Source organism: Notamacropus eugenii, chromosome X (assembly GCF_028372415.1).
Source record: "Notamacropus eugenii isolate mMacEug1 chromosome X, mMacEug1.pri_v2, whole genome shotgun sequence".
In the NCBI taxonomy this organism is placed as follows: domain Eukaryota; kingdom Metazoa; phylum Chordata; class Mammalia; order Diprotodontia; family Macropodidae; genus Notamacropus; species Notamacropus eugenii.
This window is the reverse complement of record NC_092879.1, coordinates 19,676,040-19,693,522: the sequence shown is the minus strand read 5'-3', so window position 1 is coordinate 19,693,522 and position 17,483 is coordinate 19,676,040. Positions and strand designations below refer to the sequence as shown.

Genomic DNA, 17,483 nt, shown 5'->3' with positions numbered 1-17,483 from the left:
CCCCTCTCTGCTCCCCACTTTCCCCCTCCAGCACCCAGTGATCAAACGTCACAGGCCCGGCTCTTCAACTCACGAGTCCCTACCTTGCCGTGATGGCCACTGGCAGCACTGCCTACAGCCCGCTGTACCGGGTCCTGGTCCGGGTGTCTGAGACCTACCCTAGAATGGAGAGGAAGCTGCAGAAGTATTTCCAGAACCCATGGAGGTCCGGGGGAGGCAAGTGCAAGGTCAAAATTGGTCCCACTGAAGGGACTTTCTGGGTAGAGTTTTATAAAAGACAGGCCCAGGAAGGTGTGATAGCAAGGAGAGATCACTCTGTGGCAGTCAGTGATACATCATATGTAAATGTCTTTGTAGAAAGAAATGAAGGCCCAGATGACAACAAGACTTTGGAGACAGGCCAGGTTTTCTCTCAGACTCAGTCACTCCCAAAGGAATCTTCAGATGAGAAGAATCCAGATGAAGGAGGTGCCACAGGCTCCTCTAACTCCCACATTAAAAAGGTATTTCTGTATGTGGAGGCCCAGCTGAACTTCAAGCTTTCCAGAGAGCAAAGAGAGGCAATTATGAACCTCTGCCCAAAGCTCAGAATAGAGGGAGACCATGATGGACCTGAGAAAGTAATTGGCGAATATGAAGATATTGAAAAAGTTCATCGATTCTTAAGTGACAACATCCTGGAAAATGCCCAGAAAGAGGATTTTTCCCACTCAGCCTCAGCAAGAGAAATTGAACAAATTAGGCCAAATAACTGTGATAGTCCTATTCTTCACTCAAACCCAAAACACAGAATGGAAGACTTTATCTCAGTTCCTTCATATTTGTACGAATATTTCAAATATTTCTTTGCTGAAACTCTGGACAAAATAGAAAGTGAGCATCGAGTACGTATCAAAAGTACTTTGGCATATACTACAGGCAATGTGTGTTTAGACTTTCAGACAAATAATTCAGGGGACAGGAAAGCTGCTCAAGAAGCTTTTACTAGAGCATTTCAGAAGGAAATCCAGAATGTTACTCGTCATGATGTTCATTTCACAGATAATAAGCTGGCACTTGATGTCCAAAAAACACTGATGCACATGTTTCAAAACCTCCATATTAAAGCTGAAGGAAAAGTCTTAGTCCTCTGGGGAAACCCACAGGATATCTTGGGAGCTCAACATTTCATTGAAACAAACTTCTCCCGCAAACAACCTCTGGATATGATGGCTTCCCAAAACATGATGAAGAATGGAATTGAGGTTGATACTGCTCACTTGCGTCTTCTGTGCCAAGAATTCAGAGAAATAGAGATGAAATATGACACTGTAATGGAACTGGTGAACAATCCCCAAACTCGCAAAACCCTCGTTGTCTTTAAACCAAAAAACCTAAGCTTGGACTTCTCTGCCCATGCTTATGAAAACTTCATTGATGTCTTTCAGATGCTCTTACCTCAGATTGCCAAAGAGGTAGTTCCCCTGAAACCATTCAACCAAGAAAGAAAGTATTGGCCTGAAAGGGCATTCTTTGAAGACTTTGAAAGAAGGCACCCCTATGTAAACTTGGAGTGGAATGAACAAGAACTGATATTGACTGGTTTGGCCAAGTATCTTGTAGACGCAATGAGATATGTTAAGAGATATTTTGGTATTGAAGGTCCTCCTCCTCCTCAGCAGAGACAAGGGCCACCTTTCTTCCTTGGAGGAAATTGGAACAAGGACGCCATATCCCCCTTGGACAAATATGCTGAGGATTTCAAGAAGGCTTTACCTACCATCAAGGGATTGCCTAGCCAGGGGGCCATGGGAAAAGAGGAGAAGGAGGAAGAGGAGGAGTGTGTCATCTGTATGGAAACCATTCAAAACAAAGAAGTCCTCCCAAAGTGCAAGCATGTGTTCTGTGCCCCTTGTATCAGAGAGGCCATGAAACATAAGCCAGTGTGCCCTGTGTGCCAGACTTCCTATGGCATCCTGAAAGGGAATCAGCCAGATGGAACAATGACAACCTCTTACAGAACATCTTCACTTCCAGGTTATAATTCCTATGGCACTATTGTGATTCATTATGACATGCGGGGAGGCATACAGACCGAAGATCATCCCAACCCAGGGAAACGTTATGAAGGAACAAGACGGGTGGCATACTTGCCAAATAATGAAGAAGGACGGCAGGTTTTGAATCTCCTCAGAAGAGCTTTTGACCAAAGGCTGATTTTCACAGTAGGACAGTCTCGGACATCAGGAGTCAAGGATGTGATCACTTGGAATGATATTCATCACAAAACTCTGCAATTCGGTGGGCCAGAAAACTTTGGCTACCCTGATCCCGGCTATCTGCAGCGTGTCAAGCAGGAACTGAAGGCAAAAGGAATTGAGTAAGAGTGCTGACTTCAAGGATTCCTTGAGAGCTGGGCTTGCAAAAGCTGTAGGTGTGCAAAGGAATCAAAACAGTCATGAAAATGCATGTGCATAGGCACCATTTGGAGAAAAAAATAAAAGAACTTGAGAAATTAGTTTGCATAGAGGTCAGAGAGATGAACTGGTATCTGCTAACCTGTCTAATTTCTTGGACATTTTGCTTTCTATTAGACAAACTGAGAGCCTCATAGGAATGTACAAGTTGCTATAGTGAGAACCCAAAGTGTATCTCTCAGTGCTTTCCTGCCTGTCTCCATTTTGCTATCATCAGGGATGCTGGACTTATGAAATATTCCATTGCACCACTTGCACAAGGTGATGATGGACCCTCAGAACCATTCACATTGTCATAAGCTGTTGGTGGCCTCAGAATTCATCATAGTTTGCTCCCTTCTAATCGCAATGGTAGTCAAGAACATTAAAAAAAGTTTGGAAGACATCCTGAAGAAGATTATAGTTTCCAAATACTTACATGAGTCCTTCACTTCAGAAAGAAAGCGTCCATCCTTGGATTCTGGCAAATTTAATGTAAATTGAGGAGTGGAGAAAGTTATTTCTGTCTTCAGTCAAGTCCATTGACTTCCAATCACTTTCAGGAACAAATAAAAAAGCCTCTGTTTGGCATTCAAAGTCCTTTATAGCCTTGCCCCCTCCCTTTCCTTCCCCACTATGTACTCTGTGATTCAGTGATACTGGCCTCCTTGATGTTCCCTGCACAAGAAACTCCATCTCTCCAGATTGTACTTTTCGCTGGATATTCACCATGCCTGGAATTCTTTTCCTCCACATTTCCAGTGACCAGCTTCCCTGACTTCTTTCAAGTTCTACCTAAAATCCCACCTTCTACATGAAGCCTTTCCCGACCCCCCTTTAATGCTAGTGCTTTTCCTGTGTGGGTTATCTCCAGCTTGTCCTGTATGCAGCTTGTTTGTACATAGTTGTTTGCATATTGTCTTCGCCATTGGACTATGAGCTACTTGAGAGCAGAGATTGTCTTTTGTGTTCCTTTGTATCCCCACCACTTAGCACAGTGCCTAGTATATAGTAGTTTTTTAAGTACTTGTTGACTAACTAGCTTACTATGGGCAGGCTCATTGACCTGGGAATCAGAGTTTCCACATTAACAGGTAACTCGCATTCGCTTCTTTGTTGCCCTGGTTCTCTGTATTCCTTGCTCACCTTTTGGGGTGTATCTTGTGGCAATTGCTCTGCTCGTCTAGTCTTAGTGAGATCATATTCGTAACCAAATATTTTCTGACTTTTAACCTGCACAAAATTTTCTGCTCAAGTTGCTATTGTTCTGCTGTCTCCTCAGAAGGGTAGTTGTGGGACAGCAGATGAAATGCACTTTCATCTCTGAATGAGCTCACCTTTGGTATTTGCTACAAAGCTAAGCAAAAATATTCATTAGGAGCTGAAATGCTGGATCCTGTGGCATTGCTTAGAGAATGAAAGAGGGCCTGTGTACAGAGAGGTTTCTTTTTCAGTTACAAACATCATGTTGGTGATAATACAGCACCCTGTTACCCCAGTGCAAAAGGTCAAGTATTGTAGTTCAAGTGATCTTTAGTTCATTCTTCTCTAAATAATTAAATCATTTGGATGTGACTCTATGTTTATGTTAGGGGAGACATAATTTAATAGCTGTGCTTCTAATAAAGTGAAAACTGTGTAATGATCAGAGAAAATAAGCTGTGATCCGTAAAATATTTATTAACTATTTCTGTGTTTTACATTTGTAATATCTCTGTGCCCTAAATTGATATAGTCAATTTTTGTATAAGTTTCTTGTGCTACTGTGAAATGTGTTTATTCTTTTGCCATTTAGAAGATACCAGAAGTCTTTATGGTCTAGTTTCTCTAGTATTTTGTTCAGTTCCTTATTTTCTTTTTCTTTAAATATCTATTAAAATCATTCCAAACTGAGAGACATTGATGATTTAGTATTTGAACAAGTTCATCTATACTCTTATCTTTTCATGAGGTAGAAATCAGCAATTCCCTCGTGTGAGAAACATGATTGCTTGAGGATTGCTTGAGTCTCAAGTGTGGAGAATACAGGAGCCAAAATTATTGGGGACCTAATCACAGGCTGAAGGCTGGGAAGGCATAATGAATTAAAGTGGATCTTGTGATGGAATAAACAACTTTAAATTTTCCTGCGAATGTCTAGAAAAGATAGTAGGTATATCACAGGAATGTTTAATTTGGATAAACCTGATATACAGGTCAACTTTATCTAATTTTCCTTCTTTTCTTACCAGTAAAATTGGGTACTACATGGGCACTGCCTCTTTTTGGTAAGTCCTTATTTCTATAAGTCTTCAATTACTGACTTTATTCCTTCAATTTGAATTTTAGACAAAGGGTATTGTTTAATGCATGGCCATAAATTATCCTTGGAATAAGTTATTATAATGGTTTCAATTCCTTTTATCAATCCAGAATCATTCTTAGACCAGGTCCACAATACAGACCAAATTTCTTTCATTTCAGAGTGTTTTTCTAGCCTGGGGTGAAACTGCCCCTTTCCCTCATCCTCTTCCCGAATCTGAAGCCACATGGTGCCTAAAACAGCCTTTTCTTACTGCAGTTCCAAAAACACCCCATGTGAAGTACAGAATATATTCCATAATGGACACAAATCGTCTCTTCCCACCAAATCAATTAAGTGATAGCAAAATAAACATGATTTTCAATTACAAGTCCTATTTGAACAGAGGATTTGGAGTGAGAGAGCTTTTACCTTTCTTACCTTTTCTTCCATTTATTTCCATTTCTTCTTTCTGACTATCCAAATCCTTCTTAAGTTTGTTGGAGGTATAATACCCACTGCCAAGATACCAGTAATCCATTTGCTTTGAATACAGTGCTTCTCAAAATATCACTGAGTATGCTAGCTTACCTACTACAGATGAACCTTCCTGTAGCTACAGCTAATCTGGATTTTCATAAATAGGAACATGGCACATAGGACAGAATGATATTAAACTCTTGTGATAGAGACTTGCCATCAACAAACAAAGTTTTCAATATTTCTCCACCATTTTAGCCAGTGGAGATCCAGACACGATCTTTTCAGAGAGTGTGCTACACATTTTCTAATTTATAATACCTACTCTCCAATTTCTTCACATCTCTTTATTCCCCAAGGCATTGGTTGGAGTTCACTCACCACCCCTTCAGTGCATGAGAATCTTGCCTAATCAGCCAAATTTTCAGAATGGAATGAACTTCTGTAGAGACTATTCTTGAAAGAAAATAAATGTTTGAAAAGAGCAAAATAGTATCAGCCAGAGTATATACATATAAGCAGTTTGTTATCAGTAAATCAATATTATGCACCTACTGTGGGCCAAGCACTCTGCTAAGCACTGGGGATACAATAAAAGGCAAAAGACAATCCTTGCCCTCAATGAGCTTATAATCTAATGGGGGAGACAACGTGCGAAACAAATATAAACAAACTATATATGGAAGAAATAAGAACCAAAATTAAGAGAAGCTGGGAAAGTCTTTCATGTGAAAGATGGGAATTTAATTGAGATCTAAAGGAAGTCTGGGAAGTTGGTAGAGTTAAGGAAGTCCTGGCATTAAGGGCAGCCACAAAAAAAAATGCCCACAAATGGTATGTTCCATTTATGGAACATTTAGGAGACCCATGTGACTGGATCAAAGGATATGTGTAGAGAACTAAGGTATAAGAAATCTGGAAAGGGACAAGGTGACTAGGATAAGAATGGCTTTGAATGCCAAAGAGAGCATTTTATATATGCTCCTGGAGGTAATAGGGAGCCACTGGGAGTTATTGAGGGAATTGAGAATTGGGGAGTGACATGACAGGACCTGATCTTTAGGAAAATCAATTTACTGAATGAATGGAGGATGGATTGGAATTGGGAGAAACTTGAAATAGGCAGACCCACCAGTAGGCTACTGCAGTAGTTCAGCCATGGGGTGATGAGGGCCTGGACCAGAGTGGTGACAAGGTCAGAGAAGAGAAGGGGGCATATTCAGGAGATATTACATAGGTGGGAAAAGAAATGATTTTGAATGAAGGTAAATTTGTTGCCTATGGAACAGGTATTCCACAAGGAACATTGGAAAGATTGGGTGATATGAGAGTTACTTAGGGCTGAGAAGGTTGAGAGGGATGGGAATAAGTAATTGGCTGGTAGGGGGTGTAGAATGTGGTTTGGATGATGATCTCCAGGAGTTCAGAATCACTGCAATGAGAAAGGTATGACCAGGTATGAAAATATTCTTTATTGGCTGGGGCGGGGAGGTACCACTCCTCTTCCCAATGGAGGCTGGAGGAAGTACAGCGTGAGATGGGAGGCATACATTCAGATGGTCAGATGGGAAACCCTGATTCCCTAGTCCTCTTCCCTCTGAAAGGTGGAAATTAGGCAGGGAAAGTGTACAACAAGAGGTGAAAGTCACACCTCTGCAGCAAGAGACCAAGTCAGAAGTCCCATTCCCCACCAACTTTCCTCTTCCCTCAAGAGACAGGAACAGCAGCAGATGAAAGGCTTGACGTGAAAAGGTAGGTTGCTCTTCTTTGCCCCAGAGATTCTCCACACCTTAGTTGCGAGATCGGGCTGGCAGTAGGAGGTAGAAGTTCCTTTGTACTGGTACAGATGGAAGTGGTTGGTTTGGGGCAAATGGAAGACTCCTAACCTGGCCTCTTGCCACCTTCCTGCAGAGGACCTACTGAGCCCAGCAGCAGATGGAAGGCACAAGCCATTGGGATAGAGGAATGTTGGGCTCCTCAACTGAAGAAGCTAGCGAAGAGTGGGTAGCAGGAAGTGGTAGACTCCCATGGAGGGGGAAGTCCTCTGGGGCAGATGAAGATGCCACCTTCCTCTGCCACTTTCCCTCAAAGGACACAATGACCAATATATTTAATTTTCCTCCAACTTGTTTTTCTTGTTCTTTGTGCCTTTTCATTTCTCTCATTCCTGCATGTGTTGAATATAAGGAGGACAAATAGACATTGCAAGTGGCACAGGATGTCCTAGGTCTGGGTTGGAGTCAAGGGTCAACCATCAATCAGTTTTCTATATTTTTTGTGAGTCCCTTATGGTTAACATTATGTCTGCATTTCTTCATCCTCAGGAGTACTCCCAGAAAGAGCTTAGCTGTCTAAATCTTCTGCACAGCTGGCACTGACCTTTGAAAAGTGAGTTCCCTTCAGGTTCTCCATCTTTTTGCCTGTGAGTCCCTTAAAGTTAACATGATTTCTCCATTTGTGGGTCCTAGGATTATTCCAGTGAAGAGCTCAGCACTCTCCCTTTTCTGGACAAATTTCATTTTGAAAAGCTCACTGTTATTTCAGAAAGGTGAGTTTCCAGAACTGAATTTGCTTAAGAAATTTATAGAGGTGGGGGATGGGGCAGGGCAACCCAAGGCTGGTATCTCCTGATGGGTCAATGAAATGGTTCCACTACACTCCTGAGCCATCTTTCTTTGCAATTACTCTTATGTATCTGTACCATTAAAAAGCATAACTTGCTTCTGTAAAGAAAGTTATACCCTTTGGGTCACTTTTGAGCCTCTGAACAAACTGTGAGATTAGTAATTTTCTTATCCCGATGTTGCAGGGGAGAGACCAGAGGATAACACAGGTTAAGTGACTTGGTTACCTTAACAGGTCTGGTAAGTGGATCAATTGGGAGGTAAAGTCCAGGCGTCCTGACTCTGCAGGTCAGGTTGTGACCACCAAGAGATTTGGAACACTGCCTGTCAAGCATCGTTTTTTTCTCCCCCGCCACATATGTATTCATTCTTGCCATGCTTGACTTCCCTAAGAGTTTATGGTCCACATAGCTAGTACTATGGGCCTTTTCAAAGGCCTTCTATGTGGAAGACCCTTATTGGACAACTGAGAAAAGTGAGGTCCTTGGGTTTTCCAAGGCCTAATCGAAAGATTGTGTCTGATGTACACATTAGGTCCCTTGCTTGGCAGATTCCAGATGCTAGCCACTGGACACTGCCATATGTGTGCCTCTTCCTCGCTCACATTTTATTCTTTCTTATTGTTCCCATTCCAGGTATGCCAGGTCTTTCCCCCTTCTGTTCAGGATTAATCACAATAACAACAACAACAGAAACAGCTGTAGTAACAATTTCTACTACCAAATCAGAAACAAGCACAGCAAAAATCATTGATGGAGTACAGTGTGTATATAGTATCTCTATCTCCTTTGGCCCAGGAGCAGATCTCTGATTCCAATGCCCTTTGTAGTCGAATTGACAGAGGAATTAAATGATGCTAAGACATGGGAAGTTACTCTGGCCAGGAGGAAACACTTCATATGTGGCTGAGGTGGGACTGCTAGTCAAGCCTTCCTGGCTCCAAGTCCAAGGCTCTAAGACTTTTGGCCATCTGGCATAATTTTTGTTCCCATGTTTCTTTTTTTTTTCACGATACCATCACCCTTGGCTTACTTAGGCATTCATGTTCCCCAAGACCCCAAGTCCTGCATGTCTTTCTACTCCTTGTTTGTATTTCCCTGATGCCATTTCATTTTTCCTCATCCTACTTGTATTCAAGGGTGACAAAATAAGTGAATGGTTCTGGGGCAAAAGTTCTTACAGAATGGGATCAGATTCTGAGGCCTCCCAAAAAATTCAGTTTGTCCTTTTGGCCTCTCAGTGCCTTGAGGTTAACCTCATTTCTCTGTTGATTGGTTCTAGAACTACTCTCAGGAAGAGCTGGACAATTATCTTCTTGTGGACAAATATTTTGACAAGCTCACTTGTTTGTTTTCAAAGGTGAGTTTCCAGATTTGCATTTGTTTCAGAAATTTGAATAGGTTAGGTCTGGGGGCTGAAGTCAGGGAAAGCCAGGGAGCTTATCTCCTGATGGACCTTTTAAATAGTTCTCCTGCCCTCCTGACACATCTTTCCTTGCAAGGTCTACATTGTTTATGCCTGTTGAGCCTCAGAACAAACTGATATTGGTAGTTTTCTTGCTTTAATTTTGCAGATCAGAGAGCTGAGGAGTAAGGTCACATGACTTGTCCCTCTTGACAAATCTGGTAAGTAGATGAACTAAGATGTGAAGTCCAGTCTTCCTGACCATGCAGGATGTGTCCTCTTAGTGATTTTCACCCCTGTTGGTCAGCCCTTTGTTTTTCCTCCCCTGTCACATATGTATCCATTCTTGCCATACTTACTTCCCTAAAAATTCAGGGTCCTATATATAGATAGATAGATAGATAGACAGACAGACAGACAGACAGACAGATAGATAAATAGATAGATAGATAGATAGATAGATAGATAGATAGATAGATAGATAGATATGGATAGATAGATATAGATGTATAGATAGATAGATATAGATGTATAGATAGATAGATAGATAGATAGATAGATAGATAGATAGATAGATAGATAGATAGATAGATAGGCAGGCCTTTTCAGGGGAACTTTTCTTGAAAGCTCTTTATCAGACAATTGAGGGATATGAGGCCCACAGGATTTTCAAAGGCCTAATTGATAGACTGTGTCTGATATATACATCAGGTCCCCTGCTTGGCTGACTCCAGATGCAGCCTTCTGGACATTACCTCGAGTGTGCCTCTACCTTGGTCACTAGATTCTTTCTTGGCATTTCCCTTCTCTTGACTCCATCCATGGAGGCCACAGGAAAATAAATTTCAAATAGTTGGGACAATGTATAGGGCTACCCACACAGTTACTCTCGCCTTCCCTTTTCCTCTAAGCCTGGAGGCTTCACTTCATTTCTGGACTTCCCATTCCTAGGACTGTGTTAACCTAGACGATTTCAGAAGTCACTCTCATGTTCTTATTGCAGCTATCCCACTTCTTTTTGAAAGGTGAGTTTCTTTAATTCCTTTTTTGGGGGGGAGAATGGGTGATGATTCCCTTTGGGGGTGAAATTCAGCCCAGCCTCGAGGCCCTGCCTTAATGTGATGGACAAATGCCATTCTTGCACTCCAGGCATACCAGGTATTTTCCTTTCTGTTCATGATTAATCACAACAAATGCTACAGAAATAATAATGATACCTCTAAATACTGAAATAGAAACAACCAGCACAAATATCTTTTATGGAATACAGTGTATGTGTGCTATCTCCTTTGAGCCAACAACAGACCTCTGATTCCCCTGCTCTTTGTAGTCTAGTTGATGGAGAAATTAAGTTATGCTAAGTGATGGACTTGAATATATATACATACATATGTGTGTGTTTTTCCCCTTGGTTCAGATTCTGGGACCTCCCCACCATATTAGTTTCTCCTTCTTTCGACCTCTCAGTGCCTTAAGGTTAACCTTATTTGTCTGTTGATTGGTTCTAGGGTTATTCCCAGGAAGAACTGAGCAACCTTCCCCTTGTGGACAAATTGCATTCTGACAAGATCACAGTTTCTTTTCAAAGGTGAGTTTCCAGATTTGCATTTGTTTCAGAAATTTGAGTAGGTTAAGTCTGGAGGCCTAAGTTGGGGAAAGCCAGAGTTTCCTCCTGATGAACCTTTGAAGTAGTTCCCCCATGCTCCTGACACATTTTTCCTTGGAAGTGTTCATGCACATCAGTAATAAGAAAAAGTAGCACTCCCTTGTGTGCAGCAAGCTCTACATCGTGTGTTCCTGTTGAGCCTCAGACCAAACTGTGGGATTCATGGTTTTCATGCTCTGATTTTGCAGGTCAGAGAGCTGAGAAGGAGTAAGGTCACATGACTTGGCGCTCTTGACACGTCTGGTAAGTGGATGAGTTGAGATGTGAAGTCTAGGCTTCCTGACTGGTCAATATTGTCCCCTTAGTGATTTGGGCCCCTGCTGGTCAGCTATTCATTTCTCCCTCCCCCACTACCACATATGTATTCATTCTTGCAACTCTGCATTACCCTAAAATTCAGGGTGCACATAGACCTATAGGCCTTTTCTGGGGTCCTTTCCTTGAAAGCTCCTTTTCAGATAGGTGGGGGAAGTGAGGCCCCCAGGGATTTCAAAGGCCTAATCCATAGAATGTGTCTGCCATATTTGTCAGGTCCCCTGTTTGGCTCACTCAAGATTCTGGCCACTGGACACTTCCCTGAGTGTGCCTCCACCTCCACCATATTTTATTCTTATTCTTTTGGGGCATTCCCATTCTTCTGGCTCCATCAAATGATGTCAGCAGGACAAATATTTGCAAGTACTTGGGATTTCAGACAGTTGGGACCATGTGTAAGGCCTCCCATGCATTTAGTCTTGCCATCTCTTTTCTTCTAAGTCCCTTTGGCTTCACATAATTTCTATCCATTTCCTTCCTAGGAGGGAGATACCCTGGAAGATTTGAGAAGTGGCTTCCCTCACCCACAAATGTCCTCAAGCAACCATCCCCCTTCCCTTCTAAATGTAAGTCTCTTCAGTTCTTTCTTTTGAGAAAAATGGATGATGGTTGCCCTTGGGCATGGCATTTGGCCTTTCCCAAAGGGTCTGCCATAATGTTCTGGACAGATTCCTTTCTTCTACTACAGCCCTGCCAGATCTTTTCCTTCCTGTTCAGGATTAATCACAATAAGAACAGCAACAAAAAAGCTGTAATAATAGTTTCAGCTAGCAAATCTGCAACAAGCACAGCAAATATCATTGAAGGAGTACCATATGTGTATGTTATCTCCTTTGATCCAACAGCAGACCTCTGATTCTGATGCTCTTTTTAGTCCAATTGACAGAGGAATTAACTGAAGCTAAGACATGGAAAGTTACTCAGGCCAGGAGGACACACCTCCTATGTGGCTGAGGTGGGATTGCTAGTCGGGCCTTCCTGGCTCCAAGTTCAAGGCTCTAAGAGGTTTGGCTGTCTGCCATTGTTTTTGTTCCTGTATTTCATTTCCTTTCACCATGCCATCATCCTTGGCTTGATTAGGTGTTTCACCTTCCCCAAGAACTCAAGTCTTTATCTGTTGACACCAAAGTGATGGACAAGGGCATATTTTTTTTTCCTCTCGCTTTTGTATTTCCCTGGTGCCATTTCATTTTTCTTCATCCTATGTATATTCAAGGGTGGCAAAATTAGTGGACATTTCCAAGGGCAAAAGTTCTTGCAGGCTGGGATCAGGTTCTGGGGCTTCCCCCAAATGTCAGATTCTCCTTCTTAGGCCACTCAGTGCTTTAAGGTTAATTTTATTTCCCTGTTATTTGCTTCTAGGATTATTCCCAGGAAGAGAGGAGGAGTCTTCTTCCTGTGGACAAATATCATTTTGACAAGGTCACTGTTTCTTTTCAAAGGTGAATTTCCAGATTTGCATTTGTTTCAGAAATTTGAGTAGGTTAAGTCTGGGGGCCTAAGTTGGGGAAAGCTAGAGAGTTTCCTCCTGATAGACCTTTGAAGCAGTTCCCCCGCACTCCTGACACATCTTTCCTTGGAAGTACTCAGGCACATCAGTAATCAGAAAAAGAAGCACTCCCTCATGTGCAGCAAGCTCTACATTTTGTGTGCATTTTGAGTGTCAGAGAAAACTGTGAGATTGGTGATTTTCTTTCTCTGATTTTGCAGATCAGAGAGCTGAGGAGGAGTGAGGTCACATGACTTCATGTTCTTGATATGACTGGTAAGTGAATGAGTTGGGATGTGAAGTCCAGGCTTCCTGAATGTGCAGGTCAGGATATGGCCTCTTAATGAATTGGGTCTTTACTGGTCAGCCATTCATTTCTTCCCTCCTCCCCACCATTACCACCACATATGCATTCATTCTTGCCATCCCTGAATTCCCTAAAATTGCAGTGTCCATATAGCTAGAACTACAGAATTTTTTCAGGGGCCCTTTGCTTGACAGACCCTTAGCAGACAAGTGAAGAGAGCAAGGCTCTCATCTTGGCCAAGTCCTAATGCAATGACTATGAGTGATATGTGCACTGGACGCTCTGCTTGGGTAGAGGCCACAGATCAGAGCCACTATTCCACATTGGTCACATTTTCTTTTTCCTTGTAATTTCCATTCTCTTGGCTCCATCCGGTGGAATTTGCCAGACAAGAAGTTACAAGTAGTTGACATATACTCTCATGTATGCACCAAGCTCTACGTTTTGTGTGCCTTTTGAGTCTCAGAGCAAACTGTGAGATTGGTCATTTTCTTGGTCCGACTTTGCAGATCAGAAAGCTAAGGAGGAGTGAGGTCCTGTGACTTGGTCCTGCTGACATGTCTGGTAAGTGGATGAGTTGTGATGTGAAGTCCAGGCTTCCTGACCATGCAGGTCAGGATGGGACCTCTTTGGGCTCCTACTTGTCAGTCATTCATTCCCTATCCTACCACATATGTATTCATTCTTGCCATCCTATACTATCCTGAAATATCAGTGTCCACATAGCTAGAACTACAGAATTTTCCAAGAATCCTTTACTTGACATACCCTTAACAGACAAGTGAGGACAGTGAGGCTCTTTGGCTTTACCAAGGCCTAATTCAATGACTATGAGAGATATGTGCTTTAGACCCTCTGCTTGGGAGACCTCAGACAGGAGGCACAAGACAGAGCCATTATTCCACATCGGTCACATTTCCTTCTTCCTTGTCATTTCTGTTCTCCTGGCTCCATCAAATGGAACGTGTAGGAACATAAATTGTAACTAGTTAGGATACCAGAGATCTGGGAGATGTGCAGGGCCACCCACACAGTCTTTCCAGCTCTTTTCCTCCTAGTCCCAGTCTTGCATATCTCTTCCTCTAACCCCCAGTGGCATCACATCCTTCTGTACTTCTTATTCCTAGGATTGTAATGTCCTGGAAGATCTGAGGAGTCACCCTTTTGTTTGCAAATTTCCTCATGTAACCATCCCTCTTCCTTTTCAAAGGTCAGTCCCTTCAATTCCTTTTGCTTTGGGGAGAAATGGAGGAAGGTCGCCATTGGGGGTGGTATTTGGCTTTGACTAAATGCTCCTCCACAATGTAATGGACAGATACCATCCTTGCACTCCAGGTGTTTCAGGACTATTCCTTTCTGTTCAGGATTAGTCACAAGAAAAAAAACAATGAAAACCACAATAATATCTACAACTAAAAAAACAGAAACAACTACAAGAAATATCTCCTTTGACTTCTGATTTTGATGCTCTTTGGACTCCAACTGGCAGAAGAATTAAGTGATGCTAAGACATGAAACGGGACTTTGCCAAGATGACACATCTCATAAGTGGTTTAGGTGGGATACCTGATGGGCTTTCCTATTTCCATGTCTAAGTCTCTAAGACATTTTGCTGTCACCATCACTTTTCCTCCTGTTCTTCATTTCATTACTGTTCTTCTTTATTATTTATTTAATTTAGACCTTTTTTTAAGTTTGAGTTCTGAATTCTCTCTTTCATACTTTTCCCTCATCCATGGTGATCACAAAAAACATGATACCAATTATACATGTGAAATCTTGCAAAACATATTTCTATATTAGTCATGTTGCTGAAAAATCAAGAAAAATAAAGTCAAACTACTATTATTTTATCTGTATTTAGGCTCCATCAGTTCTTTCTCTGGAGATCGATAGCATATTTCATCGTGAGTCTTTCAGAATTTTCTTGGATCATCATATTTATCAGAAGTGCTAAGTCATTTCCTGCTGATCGTCATAGCATACTGCTGTTACTGTGTACAATATTCTTCTGGTTCTACTCATTTCACTTTGTATCAGTTCATAGAAGTCTTTCCAGATTTTTCTGGAACCATCCTGCTCTTCATTTTTTAAAGTAATATTTTCTTTTTCCTAATTCAAAGTTAAAACCATTTTTAACATTCATTTTTTAAAGTTTCGAGTTCCTAGTTCCTTTTCTCATTCCATCTTCTATCTCCCTTTAAGAGGCAAGCAATTTGACATAGATTATACATGTGCAGTCATGCAAAATATATTTTCATAATACTCATGTTGTGAGAGAAAGCAAACAAAAACATGAAAAAAATAGAGGAAAAATGATATGCTTTGATCTGCTTTCCAACTGCATTATTTCTTTCTTTGGAGATGGATAGCATTTTTCATCATGAATCCTTCGGAATTGTGTTGTATAATTGTATTGCTGACATTAGTTAAATCATTTACAATTGATCATCATACAATATTGCTGTTACTGTACACAATGTTTGCCTGGTTTTGATCACTTCACTTGGCATTAGTTCATGTAAGTCTTTCAAGGTTTTTATAAAAGCATCCTATTTAAAGTTCTTATAGCACAGTAGTATTCCATTACAATCATATATCACAAGTTGTTCATCTTTTCCCAGTTGATAGAAATCCCCTCAATTTCCAATTCTTTGCCACCACAAAAAGGGTTACTATAGATATTTTTTTGCACAAATAGTTCCTTCCCCTCCCCCCTCTTTTAAATTTCTTTGGAATATAAACCTAGTAGTAGTATTTCTGTATCAAAGGGTATGTACAATTTTATAGCACTCTGGCATAGTTCCAAGTTGCTCTGCAGAATGGATGGATCAGTTCACAACTCTACTACCAGTGTTTTAGTGTCCCTATTTTCCCACATCCCTTCCAGCATTTGTGATTTTTCTTTTCTGTCATATTAGCCAGTCTGATAGGTATGAAGTAGTACCTCAAAGCTGTTTTAATTTGCATTTCCCTAATCAGTAGTCATTTAGGACATATTTTCATATGTCTAGAATCCTGTTTGTCAGTCACTGTTGGGGAGGCTCTGTTAAGGGAGGCTTTGTTGGGGGAGGCATCAGCCAGTCTTCAGCTTTTGTATTTCCTGCTATCCTTCAAATTGTAGGTTACCTACAACCAGTTATCTAGCACCTACTAACAATTAGAGTGGGGCAGAGATGTAATATCCCATCCCCTTTTGCTGATGTGGACATATTTGAGTTGTCTTTATCTTATTATGAAAGTTATCAATAAAAACTGGCTCCGTCTCTAGTGATCAGCCTGTCAATGTATTGCTACTTTGATGTACTTTTAATAAACTCTTTTTAATTGCCTTTTTCCTGAATTTTGGCTCCTTAATTAGGGTAAAAGCCCAAAGAGTTTTCCTTTTAAGAAATGGAGAACCACCTGGAATTTTTGAGGGTTTTCACTCCTGGCTGTCACTGTGGGTAGGCGTGCTCCACCTCTGGAACCAAAAATCTTCCTGATAGCTGACCCAACCCAGCAATTAGTTAAGCTGTGAATTTGGGTAGCCAAAATTCAGGATAGAAAATGGAGAAATAGGCTCCCAAATAAAATTCTGATTTTTTTTTTTCATTTGTGCACCAAGAAGACAGAAGGAAAGTCAAAAGACTCACCAGGAAGAGGCAGGTGAGTAGATGGCCCTGCCTGAATTTGCATGCCAGTACTCATAAAGGGAATGGGAGGAGTAAGCCTTCTGGGGACTTATGGGTAGACAATTTATAATAGTTCAGGAAACATACTGCCTGATAGCCCCACAACTAAGCAATAAACATAGATAAGGACTGGGGAAATTATGGGGAAAAATATATATTTTGACTTGATAAAAGATGGCACCTTAGGTATTGAAGTCTATCAGATGCAGATTCTAAAGGTGTTTAGAAAATCTCTGGGCTAGGCAAACCGGAGATTTTCAGTGCTATTGAGAGAGTCTTTGTAACAGCAATTGGGGGAGGTGACTAGGTACTAGGAATAGGCTAGCATAGGCTAACATAGAACTTTCTAGGCTTTTAAACATAAACATAAAAAAGGAGAATCTCTCAATTTCTGACTGGGGCCAAAGAGAAAGAGAAGAAAAAAAAATCAGTAAACTGAATATGACTTCTATAGAGAGTCTGGGATATGATTTGTAAGGGAAGTGTCTGGTCAGAATATGAAAGAAACTAGACAGGTGCAATTGTGAAGGGCTTTATCTCAGCTTGAAAGGAAGAGATAAAGTTTTACCAAATTAGGAATAAGAGAAAATAGGTAGGAAGTTAAGAAAAACTGTTGTCTCATTTGCACTGAAAGGAAAGGGTTGTGGAAATTAGGAAAGAGAAGTGAGAAAGAGTTTGATCTCCTCAGAGAAGAAGGATGTGAGAAACTTCACTTGGTTATTCTTCATGATATGGAAAATATTGAAATGTATTTGCAGCACTGAATTACGTGGGACAGCAAATCATTAACAGGGTGTGTTTTAGTGCT

At 41.2% G+C, this 17,483-nt stretch overlaps 1 pseudogene; it reads left to right on the top strand.

The window, feature by feature from the left end:
• The window catches only part of LOC140515726 (E3 ubiquitin-protein ligase DTX3L pseudogene), a 46,802-nt pseudogene that overhangs the window by 25,706 nt on the left and 3,613 nt on the right, over positions 1–17,483 (top strand).